This window comes from Micromys minutus (assembly GCF_963924665.1).
Source record: "Micromys minutus genome assembly, chromosome: 22".
NCBI lineage: Eukaryota > Metazoa > Chordata > Mammalia > Rodentia > Muridae > Micromys > Micromys minutus.
Window position 1 is genome coordinate 16,760,459 of NC_137957.1, and position 18,881 is coordinate 16,779,339.

Sequence of the window (18,881 nt, forward strand, 5' to 3'; positions counted from 1 at the left end):
ATCTGCAGATGCTTCTTCAGTTTCAACTCTTCTCAAAGCTGGGAGCTGTGCATGTCCACAGTCCCGCACTTGGGAGCCGAAGCAGAGGGGTATAAATGTGAACCAAGGCTGAACCACCGGGTGAGCTACTGTCTCCAAACAAAAAAAACAAGTATTTTTTAAAAGATGTTTATTTTTATTTGTATTATAAGTACACTGTAGCTGTCTTTTTAAAAAAATATTTATTTAATTGCTGTCAGAAAGGAGGATCAGATCCCATTACAGATGGTTGTGAGCCACCATGTAGTTGCTGGGATTTGAACTCAGGACCTTTGGAAGAGCAGTCAGTGCTCTTAACCACTGAGCCATCTGTTCAGCCCCCAAACAAGTATTTTTAAAACTTCTTTTTCACATCATAGGTAGTGTGTGTGTCTGGGGCAGTGTGTGTGTGTGTGTGTGTGTGTGTGTGTGTGTGTGTGTGTGTGCCTAAACAATCTTAAAGAAGTGAAATGAAGTCTCCAGGGAGGTCAGTTAACAAGGAGGCTCAGCAAACATTTCATTGTCTTTCAGCCTTGAGCTGTCGGTTTGGGTTGGACAGTGGCTGCTTCACATAGGTGTTTCTCAATGCACCAAGCCTGTGTTGACAAGTTCTCTTGAAGGCGTGTTGGGAGAATAATTGACACATAATTATTTTTTGCTCGATGCTTGATTATCTTACTACCATCTAATATCAATAAAAGCCACAGCGAGTGATGAGTGTTTGGGTTATTTTCTCCTGACAGACATGAAATATTATATTACTTTTAAGCATTATTCTGCTTACTGCAGAGACATCTGTTTGATGAACTTGAATTTGTTTTGTATTAAATACATTGAGAAATTATAGAGTATTAATAGAAGAATCCCGAGGGGAGGATGAGCCTTGGGTCCCAGCGGCAGCACAATTATCTTGAATTCACGAATGAGTGCCTCTGTCTAAGAGGCTGGAGACATTAACAATACAGTAAAGACAATATCTAATCAGGATATTACCTATATAATTTTATCTGACACAAGAAACAGACGACAGATTTGTCTTATTGCTAAATCGACTAAAACAGTATCATACACACCGAAAAGTAAGATGCTTTAAGACATGAGGTTCTCAACCTGTGGGTTACGACCCCGAGGGGTTGAATGATCCTTTTCACAGGGTTGCCTAAGATCATCAGAAAATGCCAATATTTACATTATTATTCTTGACAAAATTACAGTATGAAGTATCAATGAAAGTTATTTTATGGCTGGGGCCCACACAGCATGAGGAACTGTCTTAAAGGGTTGCAGCACCCGGAAGGTCGAGAGCCACAGCTCTAAGAGGCCCGAAGTCTGCTCTGAGAGAGACACAGAGCAAAACCACACACAGTGAGAGAGAACCACACACTTTAAAAACATGAAATACAATTCACCCAGTAAAAACAATAGATTTGGTCATTTGCATTTTTAACTTTTTTTTCCTTTTCTTTAAAAAAATTGTTTATTTATTTATTATATACACTGTAGCTGTCTTCAGACACACCAGAAGAGGGCATTGTATCCCATTACAGATGGTTGTGAGACACCATGTGGTTGCTGGGAATTAAACTCAGGCCCTCTGCAAGAACAGTCAGTGCTCTTTAACTGCTGGGCCATCTGTCCAGCCCGATTTTTAACTTTTCATTCATACTTTAGAAAGAAAAAGAACCAAACAATCTTCCTCCAAAACACCTCCACCCAAGGCTGAGAAATCTGTACTGAAATACACTCATGTTAAATGCAGCCTGGTCTCTCTTTCCTCATAATGGACGAGAGATGGGGGACCACAGTCAGTTATCAAAGATATTTTAAATGGAGGGGTGGGGAGGTGGCCTAGAGTTCAAGAGAACACACTGCTTTTCAGAGCCCCTGATCTGGGTTCCCAGCACCCATGTCAGGCAGATCACAAACACCTGTAACTCCAGCTCCAGGGGATCCAATGCCGTCTTCATGACCAGGAGGACCCTGTACTCATTGCATGTATCCACGCAGATATACACACATACCTATAGTTTAAAGTGAAATAAGTTGTTAGATGTTCTAATGGTGAGCCGGGCAGTGGTGGTGCACGCCTTTAGTTCCAGCACTTAGGAGGCAGAGGCAGGTGAATCTCTGTGGGTTCTAGCCTGTCTACGGAGTGAGTTTCAGGACAGTCAGAGCTACAGAGAGAAACCCTGTCTCAAAAAAAAAAAAAAAACCCAAAAACATATAAACAAACAAGTCTAGGGTGGATGTTAAAAAGGAAACTATTACCTAGGCTGTTGACAAGGGCCTGAGCTACCTGCAGCATGCTAGGCTGAGGGAGGAAGATCATACATACTTCAAGGCTTGTTTCAGCTATTGAGAGAGTTCAAGGCTATCCTGAGCAATACAGAGACCCTGTCTGTAAATAAAAACAGAAAGACCTGGGGATATAGTTCAGTGGTTTAACCCACGATAGCATACTCAGTCAACCCATAGACTTTGGCCTGAAGGCCACCCCGGTTCCTGAAACCATTCTGGGTTCCGGCCCCAGAATCAAATGGGAAAGTCAGCTATGACTTGCATTGTAATTTCCTGTCTTCTCACTCCAGTGGTTCCCAAAAGTCAGTAACTCCAGTTCCAAGAGATCTGATGTGCCACGGCTTCCACAGTTCCTTGCACACACATTGCACACATCCCTGAATGTATACATTCACACAGACTCGAATACTCTCACACACATGCACACACACATATAATATAATTAACTAACAATAAATAAGTAAAAATAAGCAAATACATCTTTATAGCAAAAACAAAACAAGGAACTTAAGAAGGCAGTGGCCTGTGACTCAGATGCTACCCTGAAAAGAGAGGGAGAAAAAAAAAAAAAAAAAAAAAAAAACAGCCTTTGGATTTATCTAGAGATGGCTTCTTCCAGAGCACAGGTTTTTCCCACCCCAATTCCAAACTATCATAGACTGAGTCTGGAATTTCAAACAGTGGCCGATTGAAAGGGTGTACGGAAGGGAAGGAAGGAATAGCGACATTCAGACGTTGAACACTGGGTAGTATGCAGCTGTGATCTCATTGCCTTTTTGCCTGGAGACACATGCCTACTCATGGGGTCCAGCAGTAACGTGAGGTGCTGATACCCTCATTTCAGACCTTAAGACTGTGAGAGGATAAACTTGTGTTGTTCCAAACCACGCAGGGTACAGTGTTCTTGGTGTGTCCTAGAAGACAGATGCAGGTATTACATAAAGCATATGCCCCGAATTACCAAACTTTGCTGTCATGGGAAGGGTGACTCTCCACCCATGGAGAAATCCCTGAAGTCCTGCGACGCCTGCCTGCTCGGTGCAGAAACCCCTCCTGAAGACAAGCTTCCAGCCACGTATAGCCACAGGAAACCAACGCTACTAGAAGAGCAACAGTGGGGTGGAGCTCCAGTGCCCCAGAGAATGCATAGAAGGATCCCAAAGAGAGGCTGACATCAAACTTACTACGGGATTCTTTCTGGTTCTATAGGAGATCGGCTTATCCAGGACCTAGAAATACTAAATAAAGAAGCCATGTTCTAGCTGTGTTCAACCTGGCTATTGGTCCTTCAGGAGCCTAGAGAAACTTCTGGCTGGGAAGCTCTGAGACAGAGAATGGGTGTCTACACCAGGCTGCCCCAGGTATCCCGGAGAGCTGAGCGCCATCGGGGCATACATACTGTTCCGTCCTGCTTCAGTCGGCTTGGGCTATGGTCACAAAAGGTCGTGTGAGCCAATAGGCTTAAACAACAGAAATGTGCTTCTCACAGCCGGTCCTCAGAGCGGGAAGACCAAGCCCCGGGTGCCAGCTAATTCTTTTGAGAGCTTTCCTCCTGGCATGCAGGTAGCCAGCCACATTTCCTTAATGTTCTCATAGGACAGGAGTAGGGATATTAACTCTCTCTAATTTTATTAGACTAGGACTCTAGCCTTATTACCTTATTTACGCTTAGCCCCCCTCCCCCAAGGTCCCCTTTCCACGTGTAATTATCAAGGGGACTGTTTTCAGCATTTAATGAGAGGTAAGGACATGATTCAGCCTGTAGAAAATTGTATTTAACTGATACAGACTAGGGTGCTCACGTATGGATACAATATCCACAACGTGGCCGGAAACTAATTATATTCTGGGAGTGGAGACACAGGGCCCGGTGTATGCTTTCTCCTTACTAATCTTCTTCAACTCTCCTTATCAAGCTGGTAAGTGCGCTCTCCACGCAGGGGGCATACTGAAAAAGAAAAAAAAAAATTCTCAGAGGATGCCTGTCACCTCACAAGGACATACAGTGCTTCCATTTGCATAAATAAATATGTACGAATCCCTGCTTCTTGTGCACCCCGTACTTGTGACAAACACTTCCTATGCTCACACCCATTGGCTCCGTCCTAAGCGTGGCCCCAAGAACCAGACTGCTCAACCTTGCTTCATGGGCCAGAAGCGGAGGCGGTGAGGTTAAGTCACCGACCCAGGGTCGTGCATCTAGCACGTGCTAAGTTGGTCCCTGACCCTCACAACATGGCTCCAGAATTCCCACCCTTAACTACTCCACCCTGCTGCCCAATGAGCAATAGCAGCAGCTTGAGGCAATTGCTAGTGTTAGTGGTTGGGTGAAGCGAAGATCCAAGGACGTAAGCAAGCAGCTACAGTGCAAGATGTTTAAAACACCACAATAGAGAGAGTCAGAAAAGCATTATGGGAGATGTATTCTTTTGGATGGACTATCTTTCATGCTGTTAGTCTCCATAGACTTTAATGCCTACCTAGCAGCTCACTACACCAGATGTAAGCATAATTTGCAATGGGAAGAGGCCTTATTGTTCCAAGGTGCCCTGGACCCAGCTGCAAACTCTTTCTGGTCTCATTCTGCTCTCCTGAGCAGATCTGGTTGCCCTCAAGTTTCATCTCCGGGTCTGAAAACAAAGACGATGGTATTCCTTCCCCTCGATCCTGCTAACCAAGCCCCCCTGTATGCCCCAACAAGAGGCCCTTCTTTGTGGCATGAATAGATGCGTACAGAGGCAGGAGGCCAGGACTTATGGGCTCAAGGATCTGTAAGATTTATTGGAGCTGTTGGTTAGAGCACCGCTGTTTCCGTGAACTGGACCAAAAGGCTTTCACATTGCGCTTTCAACAACAAAATAACTAGCCTTGGGTGTCCATCGACCTAAGGGGACCTGCCTGTAGCTCTTATAACTGCCAACCCCCTGGCTGGAACCTTGACAGATGAGTTGTTAGCTCTTAGTCCAAAGTGAGAATATACACCGAGAAAGGAGACTAAAGTCTTTCTTTCCTTTTTAATTTTTTTTAATAATGTTTTTGTTTGTTTATTTGTTTTTGAGACAAGTTCTCCCAAGGACTGCCGTTACCACACCTGGTTAAAGCAAATGCTTTTTAAAAGTCAAATTCTGACTTCCCTGACCTTTCATTGGCTCGGCCACGACTGGCTATTGAGCACCTCTCTGGGAGAAGAGATCCCACCAGTGAAGCAAGGGAAGATCCTTGCCCAGATCACCATTAGATGTGAGAGACAATGGGCTGGGTGCTAGGAGGTTATATGTGTAATGGGGGGGAGGGAGCGCAAACACAGGACAAAATTAGGAAGGCTCAAGGGGCTAATTCCAACCTTAAGATAATCAACACGGAGTCATGTGGAAGATGCTGTTTGCAGAAGAATTTAAAGGATATGGAGAGAGATTAACCACGTGAGTATCTGAGAAAAGATATACTAAAACAATAGAAAGCATCAAGGAAGGGAATGCCTGGCGTGTGGAGGTTAGATCAAAGATAGGGGAGAGAAAGACCCAGCGATGGGGCCTTGTAACCTTTAAAGCGGGCTTTACTCCCAATGAGGCACAACCTGGACGGTTCCTACATCAAAAAGGTGACGGCTGTGCTGGAAAATGACCTCACGGGAGCCGGTGACACTGGAAAACCGGAGGCCAGGATGACAGTCGCTACAGATGGAGCAAGCTGTGCGAGGCGCGGGGCTCGAGGCCAGGTGGGAACGCGCATCACGGACACGGATGGGATTGGTATAGAGATTCCCCTGCGTTAAAAGCAAGGGATCGAGTGGAGACAGAGAAGAGACTGGCAGCAGGTCCCTCGAGCACCTGGGATGGGAAAACGAGGGGACCAAGGTGTAATAAGCAAGTGTGAAGAAAAGGCAAGTGCTAAATTCTGGAAAACCAAGTCAGGAAACTGGACCAAGGGAAAGGGCGCATAGCAGCTGTATCAAATATCACCGCGAAGGGAAACCGGATGAGCATTGACCATTGGATTTAGGCACATGGAGACTTTGTTCACAAGCTTTTTTTTTTTTTTTTTTTTTTTTTTTTTTTTTTTTTTTGGAGGGGGGGCGGTGAGGACGACGAAAGCAAAGCCCATGTAGATTGATTGGCAAGTGAATGGATACCACACACAACATGTGAATTATTATCACCACCACCACGAAGGTGACTTAAAAGCTTAACAAAAAGGGAAGAGTTATGATCACACAACCAAATTCTGCAAACAACACATAAATCCAGCAAGAAAGCACAACTCTAAAATCATGTTGTGTTCACTCTGTGGGCTTCCGTAGACTAAGCAAGCATCAGCAGACTACAGTTCCGGGGCACAGGGGTACAGGGCCAGTTTTCATCAGGTTTTTCAGGACACCCTGGATCGTTTGCTTACCCATTGTCTTTAGCTGCTTTTGTGAACAGAGCTCGGGTTGCCAGAGACTTTATGGCTCCCAGAGCTTAAAGTATTTACTATCTGATTTTTACACATAGTTTGCCAATCCCTGGTCTTGGACAATCAGAATGAGTCAACCATTGCTATCCGTACCAAAACCAGATCAATTCCCTAAGCGCAATGCTGAGGGCGCCAAGCAGGGTAGACTGGAGTCTTCGCTGGGCGCACCGGGCTGTGTAAATCTCAAAAGAAATGTGCTGCCTTGCCAGATTGTGGTTTCCCTGAAACTAATGACGGAGCAGCCCTGGGAGGTGACCTTCTGGGTTACTGATAAGAACCCGACTCTGGAGCTGGGGCCCAGTTACCAGGAATGCTCACTTTGAGAAAATCAAGTCCTACGCACGGGATTTTGTGCACCTTTCTACATTTCTAAATAAAATGTTCTAAACATTAGGTTTGCTGAGGGGAAAAAATGGACTAAATTTCTTCCATGAAGTTTTGCTGCAGGAAGACGGATATGAAAGGACCGAGGCAGGCGAGACAAAGGGCTTTGCTTTTGTAACAAGCTGAGAAAACTATTTTTCCCCTCCCACAGCGTGCGTAGCTCCTTCCAAGCACTGGCAGAGGTGAGGCCTTGAGGTCAACATCAGCTTGATTTCCTTATGTTCTGGGACACAAGTTTGTACTGTTGTCAGTGGCAGAGCCTTCCTGTCAAGCTCTGGGGGGGTGGGGATGGGGTAGCCACCAAGAGCACTATCCTGTCTGGGTGCCAATGGGATCTCACTGGCCACCGGCTCTAAAAGACATTCTTGGCCCTGGGTGTTTTATTTGTCAGCCTGTGCTGTCTAGCAGGACGCCTTTTTATGTGTCTGGACGGACATAATTTAGGAAATGTCTAAAGTGATCGGTTTCCATATAGTTCTTTCAAAAGGTCTTCAGTGTTAGTAATCGCTCCCTGTGTTTCCTCCCTCTCATCCCCTGATAGCTGCTGGGAGGGACAGTCTCAACATTTGTAAGAATGTTGGCCCTGGTAGGTTGAACACGCTCTATAGGATGGATGGTCACTATGGTGGTTTGAACATGCTTGGCCCACAGGGAGTGACACTATTAGGAGGCATGTCCTTGTTGGAGTAGGTGTGGCTTGTTGGAGGAAGTGTGTCGCCGAGGGGATGGGCTTTCTGGGAGTTGAGTTTTCTCTGAATTGCCTTCAGAACAAGATGTAGAACTCTCAGCTCCTCCTGCACCATGCCTGCCTGGACACTGCCATGCTCCTGCTGTGATGATAATGATAATGTACTGAACATCAGAACCAGTAAGCCAGCCTTAGTTAAATGTTTTCTTTTATAAGAGTTGCCTTGGTTATGGTGTCTCTTCACAGCAATGGAATCCCTAAGACAGTCACTCACCCAAGATTATATGAGTAGCTCAAATTTGGCTCCGTGGGTTAAAACATTGACACAAAGTTTGGTGGGTGGGGAGGTGGGGGTAGATTTGTGTGGTGGTTTGACTATGCTTGACCTAAGGAGTGGCACTATTGGGAGGTGTGGCCTTGTTGGAGTAGGTGTGGTTTTGTTGGAGACACTGGTGTCACTGTGGTGATGGGCTTTTAGACCTTCCTCCTAGCCACATGGGAAGCAGTCTTCTCCTGTTTGGCTTCTGAACAAGCTCCCCCAGTGCAGTGCCTGCCTGGATGCTGCCATGCTTCCTGCCATGATGATACTGGACTGAACCTCTGAACCTGTAAGCGAGCCCCAATTAAATGTTGTCCTTATAAGACTTGTCTTGGTCATGGTGTCTGTTCACAGCACTAAAACCCTAACTAAGACAACCTGTAAGTTGGGAGAGTGAACATGATCAAAAGACACTGTAGGAAATTTTCAAATAGTTAGTTTAAAAAAGAACATTAGGTAAACTAGTAGGGTATGTTAATATGTTGATGGAGGGTTGGAAAGATGACTCAGTGGCAAAAATGTTTGGCCTGCAAATACTTGAATTTGGTACCCAGAGTCCACGAAAAACTTGTAATGCCAGCACTGGGGAGACAGACTCAAGAAGAACCCTGGGGTTTGCTGTCCAACCAGCCAAGCCTAAATGGGGGAGTTCAGACCAACCAAACCCTAAACCCTTTCCCAAAGTAAGTGGATGATGTTACAGAGGATGACATCAAAAGTTGTCCTATAGCTAACACACATTCATACACACCCATACATAATACACACATATACACATACACACATAAATATACACATACACATATAGACAGATGCATTCACACATACACATATGTACATATTCATACACATGCATACATAATACACACACATACATATATACACATGCATACACACATCCACACACACAAACAAATAAGTATTTTAATTAAAAACAACCTGCTGGGGAGAGGGAGTTGAAAATGTAGAGACGAAAGGCTTAGAGGCCAGAGTGACACTCTTGAGTAGAAGAGGAGGAGGGATGAAGTCTGTAATGCAGTGGGTCCCATTCAACAGAGGTCCAGAACATTCCTCTGTGACAGCAGTTCTCAGCCTTCCTGACACTGCAACCCTTCTGATGTGCGGGGTGTCTTTGCAGAACACTTTTTGGGGCTCACGCTTGTACTCAGTGCTCCTGATGAAGGCAACAATGTCCTGTGCTTCTAATAGGATGCTCAGAGCAGCTGAGAGCAGCTAGAACGACCCCTTACCTTTCCCATGACCGTACCAGCATTGTGCCCAGGGTTTCTGCAGTTGTTAGCTCGGATGCTAATAAAACATCTTAAGTGATAGAAACTTATGGTCACACGGATCTGGGAATTAAGGTTGATATGGAGGTACAGGGGTTCCTTCTGGGAGTTTTGAGGAAGAGCCTGTTCTTGCCTTTTCTGGGCATTCTTCACTGAAGCTGCTCTCTCTGCCTTTGTGGTCACATGATGTTTCCCACGAATTTATGACTGCTGCCTTAGTTTGGGCTTTATTGCTGTGAACAGACCCCATGATCAAGGCAACTCTTACAAAAGGACAACATTTACTTGGGGCTGGCTTACAGGTTCAGAGGTTCAGTCCATTATCATGAAGGTGAAAACATGGCAGCATCCAGGCAGGCATGGTGCAGGAGGAGCTGAGAGTTCTACATCATCATCTGAAGGCTGTTAGCAGAATACTGACTTTCATGCAGCTTGAACTAGGGTATTAAAGCCCATGATCACAGTAACACACCTACTCCAACAGGGTCACACCTTCTAATTGCGCAACTCCCTGGGCACATCAAATTGTTGTGTTCCATTTTCTCCTTTTTTTTTTTTTAAGGCACCAGCCATAGTGAATCAAGGGCCACCACATACCATTATGTGACTTTAGAGGTGACCCAGTTCAATTCATAATCATCTACTAATGTTATACAGTGTCTGTCTCGACAGTAACTGCTTAGGGAACTGCCAAGCTGTTAGGATTTAAGGATAAACAGGACTGTGTCTGTCCAAGGCCCATCCTCCTGTCTGGGGACCTCCACGTTGTCTTCAATTCAACCTTTGTGATCTGTTTCTGAAAGCAGAGCCTTAAATAAGTGTCCCTCTAAGGGAGCCTCTCAGTCAAGAATTAGACATAACCAACACCCATTTGTCTTTCATAGCATTAAAATAGCTCCACCATGAGATCTGGAGTCCACAGGCCTAGGACCAGGGAATCTTCATTCGAGAGAGCTTTCAGCTGATTCTAATGTCATATTCATTTTTTAAAAAGATTTATTCGTTTTTTAGGCATGTGAGTATTTTGCTTGCACATATGTATGTGCACTGCATACGTGTAGTGCCAGAGGAAGTCAGATTCTCTGGACAGCTGTGAGCCTGCCCCATGTGTGTGCAGGAACATAAGCCTACCTGCTCTACAAGAACCAGTGTCGCTAACCACTGATCCACCACCTCTCTGGCCCCATCTGATGGCATGTGTTTATAACAGTTTCCCTGAGAAGATGATGGTTTGTGGTGTGGGGAAGGCAAAGCACTGGGACATTGGCTTGTTCGTCTCTCTTTTGTCTATTCACTTTGGAAACTCTTAAATGTGGTGTCAAAAAAAAAAAAAAAAGTACAAATTTTGACAAGGTATGGTAGTGCACACTGTCATTGCAAAATATTTAGAATGCAAAGTCAAGTGGATCTCTGTGAGTTCAAGGCCAGCCTGATCTATATAGTGAATTCTAGGACAGCCAGGGCTATGTGAAGAGACCCTGTTTCTAACTAACTAACGAAATGTGATTTATAGACTTTTTTTTCCATTTTGAATGTTTGGTGTAGTAGCTGTGTAATAAACAGTTTGTTATATAATTTATAACACTAGTGCTGTGGCTAAGTGGCTTTAACTAATATTTAGTCATATAGGAGATGGGTGCTTGAAGGTGCCCACCATTAGCCGAGTTTACGTATGGGCGCAGAAAGGTGGTGTACTGACATTCTTGTGGAAGTTCTGGAAACTTCATAAAGTCACCTAAATGGCTGATTTAAAACTCGTAGGAGTTTAAGGCACACTGGGCTATTACTGCTGAATGGTTTGAGAGCATAAGCTTAAGAGAGGCTACGAGTAAACATTGTAATAGGAGGAAGAAGACATTGGCTTGGAGCAAGAGGGTCTTGCCATCCAGAGAGAGCAGGCAGAGCCATAGAACCTTGAGGTTGGAGCTGCAAAGGCCCACAGAAACGGCTAAGATCACTTCCTCGCTTTCTAGGCCAAACGGAGTCCATAAATGGTGGAGCCGGGGCATTCTGAGCATTTAAGAAGACAGAGAGGCAAAAAAAAGGGGGGGAGGGGAATTAAATATAATAAGAGGATTACAATGGATCAGATGAAAACAGAGACGAGAAACGTGGAGATGCTGGCCCTTAAGCCAGTGTCTAGACTAGATAATGTCTCCTTTCTCCCTCGAAGGTCGCAAACATCGCCTCTCTTCGGTTGTAGCTGTATTTCCCCACTTCTGAGGCAAGCCCGCGGTCCTGAAGCAGCAATGTGCTCGCAGGGCCAAGAGTAGGTCTCTTCTCAATGGCCATTTGTGGTGGGCACTTCTTGTGGCTCGGGGATGTGGCAGACAGAGGTGAAACAAGAAACCCCAAAAAGCATTTGATGGGTGTAATGAAATGAGTCAGTGCCATTCAGCCAGGATTCTTCATAGACTGCCTGACATCTTAGCCTCCTGTCTGCAGCAATGTCTTCACAGGTATGATCTGACCATCACTGAACAGATATTCTGGAGACAAGAAAAAAAAAAGTCATGCCCTTTCTTCCTTATGACCTTCATCACCATCCGCCTATGAACTAATCAAGCCTTCGTTACACAGCATGCTCCACGCTAACGACTCAAGGGGAGCAATGACCACAAGAGTACATATGGCAGTTAATTCACAATATTGAAAAAAATTGGAAACAGAGATGGAGCAATAGCTCAGCAGTTAAGAGCCATGGCTGCTCTTCCAGAGGTCCCAGGTTCAATCCCAGCAACCACACACAATGGCTCACAACTGTCTGTAACTCCAGTCCTGGAGGACCTGACACATTTTCCTACACACATGTGATGCACTGACATACCTGCAGGCTAAATACCCATATATGCAAAATAATAAAAATAATTTCTTTGGGGCTGGAGGGATGGCTCAGTGGTTAGAGCACTGGCTGCTCTTCCAGAGGTCCTGAGTTCAAATCCCAGCAACCACATGGTGGCTCACAACCATCTGTAAAGAGATCTGATGCCCTCTTCTGGTGTGTCTGAAGACAGCCAATAGTGTACTCACATACATAAAATTAATTAATAAATTTTTTTAAAAAATGAATTTCTTTTAAATTTGGAAACAAACCAAACCCCTATCATACATGGCAAAGCTAAGCAAATCTCTTTATCAACACTCTGAAATACTTTGTACCCGAGTGAACTGATAAGAATCCATTGTATTCTGAGACACAAGTGTGCGTTTTGAGGTTGTGTGGATGAAGACTTAGTAAACAGACTCAGGGAACAACATATTTTCAGCGGGGACATATTGGGGCTGCACATGGTGACAAAATATCGAGAAAAAAGAAAGGGTTTTGACACTGTGTGTGAGTAAGAATTTAAATAGGAAAGAATATGTCATTTCTTCTAGTATTGAGGGGTGATTAAAAAATAATAGATATAGATAAAGACATAAGACTTCGGTGCTGCCGTGTGGGTTACAGACAGGGTGATGCTTTAATATGGAATGTCAGAGATTAGATCAGTTTGACTGAACGGGGGAGGGGCGCTGAGAGGCCGCTGAGGCTGAACTTAGGGTGCTCCTGTGACCACACACACCCTTGGCGAAAGAGAAGAAGTCTTTTAACTAAGAGGGAAAAACTGGTCAGACTCGATCAAGCAGAATACCAGTGTGATGTCAAATTGACCACGTGTGGGGTTTCAAAGCGGCCTCGAGACCCGGATGCAGTTCCCTCCTCTTTATTGGTACTGTGTGTGGTCAAAGGCTTTTGATGTTTGTTTGTTCCTATGTTGTACTGGGGAGTGCATTTAGGGTTTCACACGTGCAAGGCAAGCATCTTCCCGATGAGTTGCAGCCCCAGCTTTCTTATTATTGACTTTCGGATTTAGAGACAGGATCTCACTAACTTGTCTGACTTGGCACGATTTATTGTAGTCCCTTCTGTCTCAGTCTCCTGAAGATCAGGATGACGGGTATTAGGTGCAAGGTCACTGTGGTGTCTGGAATTTGGTAATTATTTACCCAAGCTTATTTAATCTCTTAAAAAAAGAAAATAAAAGTCTCTTCTCCCCCAACATACCTAAATCCAAGGACATTTGTCTTCTTCCCCTGTCACCCGCTGACTCCTTACAATCCCTGCAGGTTTGGTAAGTCTACAGCCTCAATCATGGTTCATCCTGGGTTGACCAGGCTCTAAGGAAAAAAAAAAAACTGGTTCCATTTCCAGACTCCTGCATAATCAAAGGGTCATTACTCAGGCAGTGAGAACCTTCACAGCCAGTGGGATGTTATTTATATTGGCCGGTTGGTGAGTTCTTTTCCCACCTAGGAAACCAAGCATAAATTAGAAGAAGGTTGTCTCTGTGTCAGCATAATAAATGGCTGGTATAGGGACTTGATTTTTATTTATAAATTCATCTCTCCAGAACTCCTGGATTCTCCCTCCACGTAGACTCCTGTACTGTCTGTACGACACAAATTCCCTGTTCCGTGGGTCCTCTTCTCCCGTGAGCTCCAGGGAGCAATGAGTGTGTGTGCCTACCAGACTCCTGTAGCCTTGTGCTCCAATGATTGCTATTGTTTTGGTTCCAGCATGATGTCAGAAGAGGAGATGGGGACTTTTATCTGCTTTTGTTTCCTCGGGATAGCATGTAATGCGCTCCGTAGACGGTTCCTCCCCTCATTTTAAAATCGGATTGTGCCCAAGCGTGGTGAAGTGTGACGTCCATGCCAACACCCAGGAGGCAAAGGGAAGATGATGTTCATGTGTATCCCAACCAGGGATGCGCAGTGAGGCTCTGTTTCAAAAAAAAGAAATAATAACAGAATAAAATTGGGTTTAGTTAAACAGATGTATAGAGATGCCGAGAGTCATTGAGGCTGGAATGAGAGACACCCTTCCACTCTAAGTTTTCTTTTTTCTCTTAAACAAATTTTCATTTTTAAGTGTGTGTGTGTGTGTGTGTGTGTGTGTGTGTGTGTCCTGTGTGTCCTGTGCTCATGAGTGTAGATGCCCGTGGAAGCCAGACGTGAGCTCTGGATCCCTTGGAGCTGGAGTTATAGGGAGTTGTGTAGGTCCTCTGTAAGAGCAAGTGCTCTTAACCGCCGAGTCACCTCTCTGACTACTGCTGTAAAGTTTCACCCAGATGTCCCTGCTTATCTGGGTTTGCTGATGTCACATTTCTCCAAGAGTATACATACGCAGCCTCTTTGTTTGGTGAATAGTTTGACCTTCTTTTCGAGTGTATTGACTGTTCCTTTTTCACTCCTCGGTTGTCTTTGTTACTCTCCCTGTGTGTGTGTAGTCCTGGAGCTCACTCTGTGGACTAGGCTGGCCTAGTTCTCACAGAGATCTTCCTGCCTCTTCCTCCAAAGTGCTGGAATTAAAGTCATGTGCTGTCACCTCCGGGCCTGAAGTGACCCTTATGCAAAATTGGTAGCTTCTATATAACTCAAGGTCATACTTTTTTTAAAAAATATTTGTTTTACATTTATTTGTTTAGTCCATCAGCACTGAACACATGGGCTTTCATTGTTTTGTGGCTCAACCTTCAGGCTATGCCAGCTGGCGGATGAATTCCAGGGAATCCTCCTGCCTCTGTCTCCCACCACTTGTATGGTAAGGATGTGCCACCCACCTGCCATTTTTATTTAAATCCTAGAGACTGAACTTGGGCCCTGATGCTGCCAGGAAAGCATCGTATTGACTGGGCTATTTCTCCAGTAGTATTTCTACCTTAAGATATTATCTATCTATCTATCTATCTATCTATCTATCTATTTATTTTTAATAATGTGTGTGTGGACAGGGTGTGAGTACATGAGTGCAGATTCCCGTGGAAGCTAGCAGAGAGAAGTCAGATGCCCTGGGGTTGGAGTCACAGTGGTTGTAAACCATCAGACTTGGGTGCTGACAATCCAAATCAGGCCTTTAAAAGAGTAACATGGGCTCACTCAGTGATGCTACCACATGCCTTTAGTCCTAGCAGCCAGGCTCCAGATAGTTTGGGCAGCAAAAGAAAACAGATTCAAGTAATTACGAATTACCAACGTCATTGGAAGGCATTAAAAAGAAGGCAGAGAAAGTTGGATCTCTGTGAGTTCAAGGTTAGCCTGCTCTACATAGCAAGTTCCAAGCCGGCCAGGACTATGCAGTGTCTCATTTTAAAAAAAATAAAGAAGATAGTACATGCTCTTTACCATTGAGCCATCTCTCCAGCAGCAACTCGGTCATTCCCATTTCTCATTCGGATCTTTCTTCTACTGCCTGTTTACTGTTGGTATGTCTAATGTAAAAATGGGACAATTCAGTGATGGAGTAGACAGTAAACACAAGGCCAGGGTTTGATTCCCTGGGCCACAATCAATCAACAGAGATTTAAAAAAATAAAATAAAATTTAAAAAGTTCATCCGTGCCTATGTATTGCTCAACTCTATTAGGCAGGGCTTTCCCCCTCTCTCCTCAGACATTCTTCTCTGAGGACACCTGGACCCAAAGACTGAGAGTCTAATCTCCATAAAGTAAGTCTGCCTGCCAGTATCCAGGGCTATTGGTTTTTTAAAGACTAGAGATCTCATCGATCAATACTCAGATTGTCTCGGGGTCCAGGGTTTTTCTGGCTCGCTCTGGGCAGATAGCTAGCATTCTCTGCTGCCCACCCCCCTGCAGTGATAACGTTGGGATTCTGTAAACCCCACCCCACAGTTACCTGGCAATAGCCAGGTATGCTCCGCCCCAGTTACCTGGCAATATAATAGGGGCTGCTTGCCCCCTCCTCTCTCTCTTGTGTTCCTGTTCTTTGCTCTCCCCAATGCCCATTCCTTCCCCCACTCTGCTTCTCTACCCCTGCCTCTCTCTCTCTCTCTCTCTCTCTCTCTCTCTCTGCCTCTACTACCCTCTTAACTCCCTTCTCCATGCCCTGAATAAACTCTATTCTGCACTATACCGTAGTGTGGCTGATCCCTAGGGGGAAGGGATTCCCAACATGGGTTCCCCAGAGGCATTCCTTTTACCCCCATGCCTCACCAAACCACCATGGGCCATATCCCAGCCCCCCCCCCCACTCTCTTCATCTTTTTCCTAACAATAACTATATCATACGGTTTCACTAAAGGAAACAGAAACTGATCAGATATTTTGGGCTACAGAAAGAAATTAGATCCAAGTAATTTTGAGTTACCAAGTTCATGGAGAGGGCTTAAAAGGAAGGCAGGTCCTGATGTTCATCCAGATGTTTATTCTACACACCAGCGGCGTTCCGGCATTCTCAAACCAAGGACCCGGAACCAGAGCAGAAACTCCCACCTAACCGCTGTATCTGTTGTTTCTGTACTTGTCAGAAGCAACAGTAGGAGGAACAGAACAAGGGGCCCATGTAACTTCCACCCAAGTGCATTGAATTGTGGACTCCGAATTTATATCCCAAGGCCCAGATACAAAGCAGTCTGACAAATGTGCTGGCTTTGTTTGTTCATTTGTTTTAATTTTGAAGTTGCTCAATACCACAATGTTATGAGGAGTGTCTGACAAGGCAATCTCCAAATTCTCCACCAAAGGGGCAAGGCTAGTGAGAACTGGGGTTCTAACCACTCCCCCTATAATAGAGACGTCTAGAGTTAATGGCAGCAATGGAATGTCTCTGTAGGTTTCACTGCATTCTCTGTTGCCCAGAAATGAGTCTCTCAATACAATCCACGAGTACCAGGAAGGAGAATCATTGGGGGAGCATCTAAAAAGTGCCAACCGCACTCAGAAATGTCAGAAGTGACACTCCGTCTCTCTCGTACCTTAGATCAGAGTACCATTCCTCTCTGGAACTGAACAGGCTCCGAATATAGTATTTCATTAGAACTGCTGCGGAGAGCAAACTTATTAAAATATATATTCACCGCCTGCACTGGAGTTTCATCTAAGAAATAAGGATCATGGAGCCAGCCCGGGCTCGCTACTGTGGGAAGAAGTTGACTAATGCATAAAGAGTAGGTGACGTTGGGGCTTGAGATACAGCTCAGAGGCTAAGTGCACTGCAGAACCCATGTACGATTCCCACCACCCACACAGTGACAGCCCACAGTCATCTCTAACTGTAGTCCCAGAGAATCTGACACATTCTTCTGGCCCCTGAGAACACCAGACACGCTCACGACGCACAGACATACATGCACTCCAAACACTCGTACACATACAGTGTTTAAGTTCATGTTTTTCATATAAACACATTCAAACTAATTAGCCTATTATCACCAGTTCATTTCGTCACACATTTAAAAAAAATTATTGCATTTTTCCCTGCCTCCCAGGGGTCTTACCATGAAGCCTCCTCACTAGAGACGAGAATCCCCTTTTTAGGGTTATTGAGTGCACATTTCACCTATAAATTCATAGCATTGTTCATTCATAGTCCCTTAGTTGGTATTTTGGTCACCCCCCCCCCCAGCCAGAGAGCAAATCCAGGGCTTTGGTGTATGCTAAGTAAACATTCTACCACCGAGCTATAGCCTGGCCCTTGCGTTTCCTTTTGACATCGAGTAGTACTCTATATAGTCTAGTACTTCACATATTCTGGACATTATACTTGGTTAATTATATTGATACTTTGACTTTTTTTTTTTTTTTTTTTGAGCATTTACTATTCTCAGGGGACATAAAATGGAGTAAATAAAGAACAATGACCAAAAACCCCACTTAAAATCCACGAAGCATCTCCAATTCTAGTGGAGGCTTGGAGACAGTCAGCAGAATTGATTACGTACTAAACTTTATGTTCTCTGCAGTGAACGCCGAAGAGGGGGACGTAGGGATGAAGGGTGGTTCTGGAGCAATGAAATGGGGGTCAGGAAGGCCTCACTGTCGAGAAGAAGTGAGTAAAATTCTTCAGGTTAGAAAGTAAGTCCTAGAGGTACACGGTGGAAGACATCTTACGGGCCGGGGGTAGAGGCAGGTGGATCAGCAAGCAATTCAAGGTTCTATATTGTTGAGTGGTCTGGGCTCAAGAAAAAGGAAGGAAGGAAGGAAGGGATGGAGAGAAGGAGAGAGGAAGGAAGAAAGAAAAGCAGACAGACAGACAGGCAGACACCAGCTTGTGGTGGCTACAGCATTCGGGAGGCAGAGGCATGCCGATCTCTGTGAGTTCGAAGCTACCCTCATCACCTTGAGTGAGTTCCAGGAAAGCCAGAGCCACTCAGAGAAACCCTGTCTCTAAAAGCCAACAAGCCAACCAACCAACGGTGGGGGTGGAGGGTCAATAAATAAAACAACGATAACAACAACAATAACAACAAAGATCTCAAGTCCAGGGAACACAAAACTAACACACTCAAAGACTTTGAAGTGACAGCACAAATGCATGTGTAAGGAACACGGAAGATGTCACTGCGACCCAAGCCTAGCCGGGAAGCTGAGAGTCGCCACAGCCAAGATTCGATATTGAGGGGAGCTGTGCGGGCGGAGCGAAAGGAATG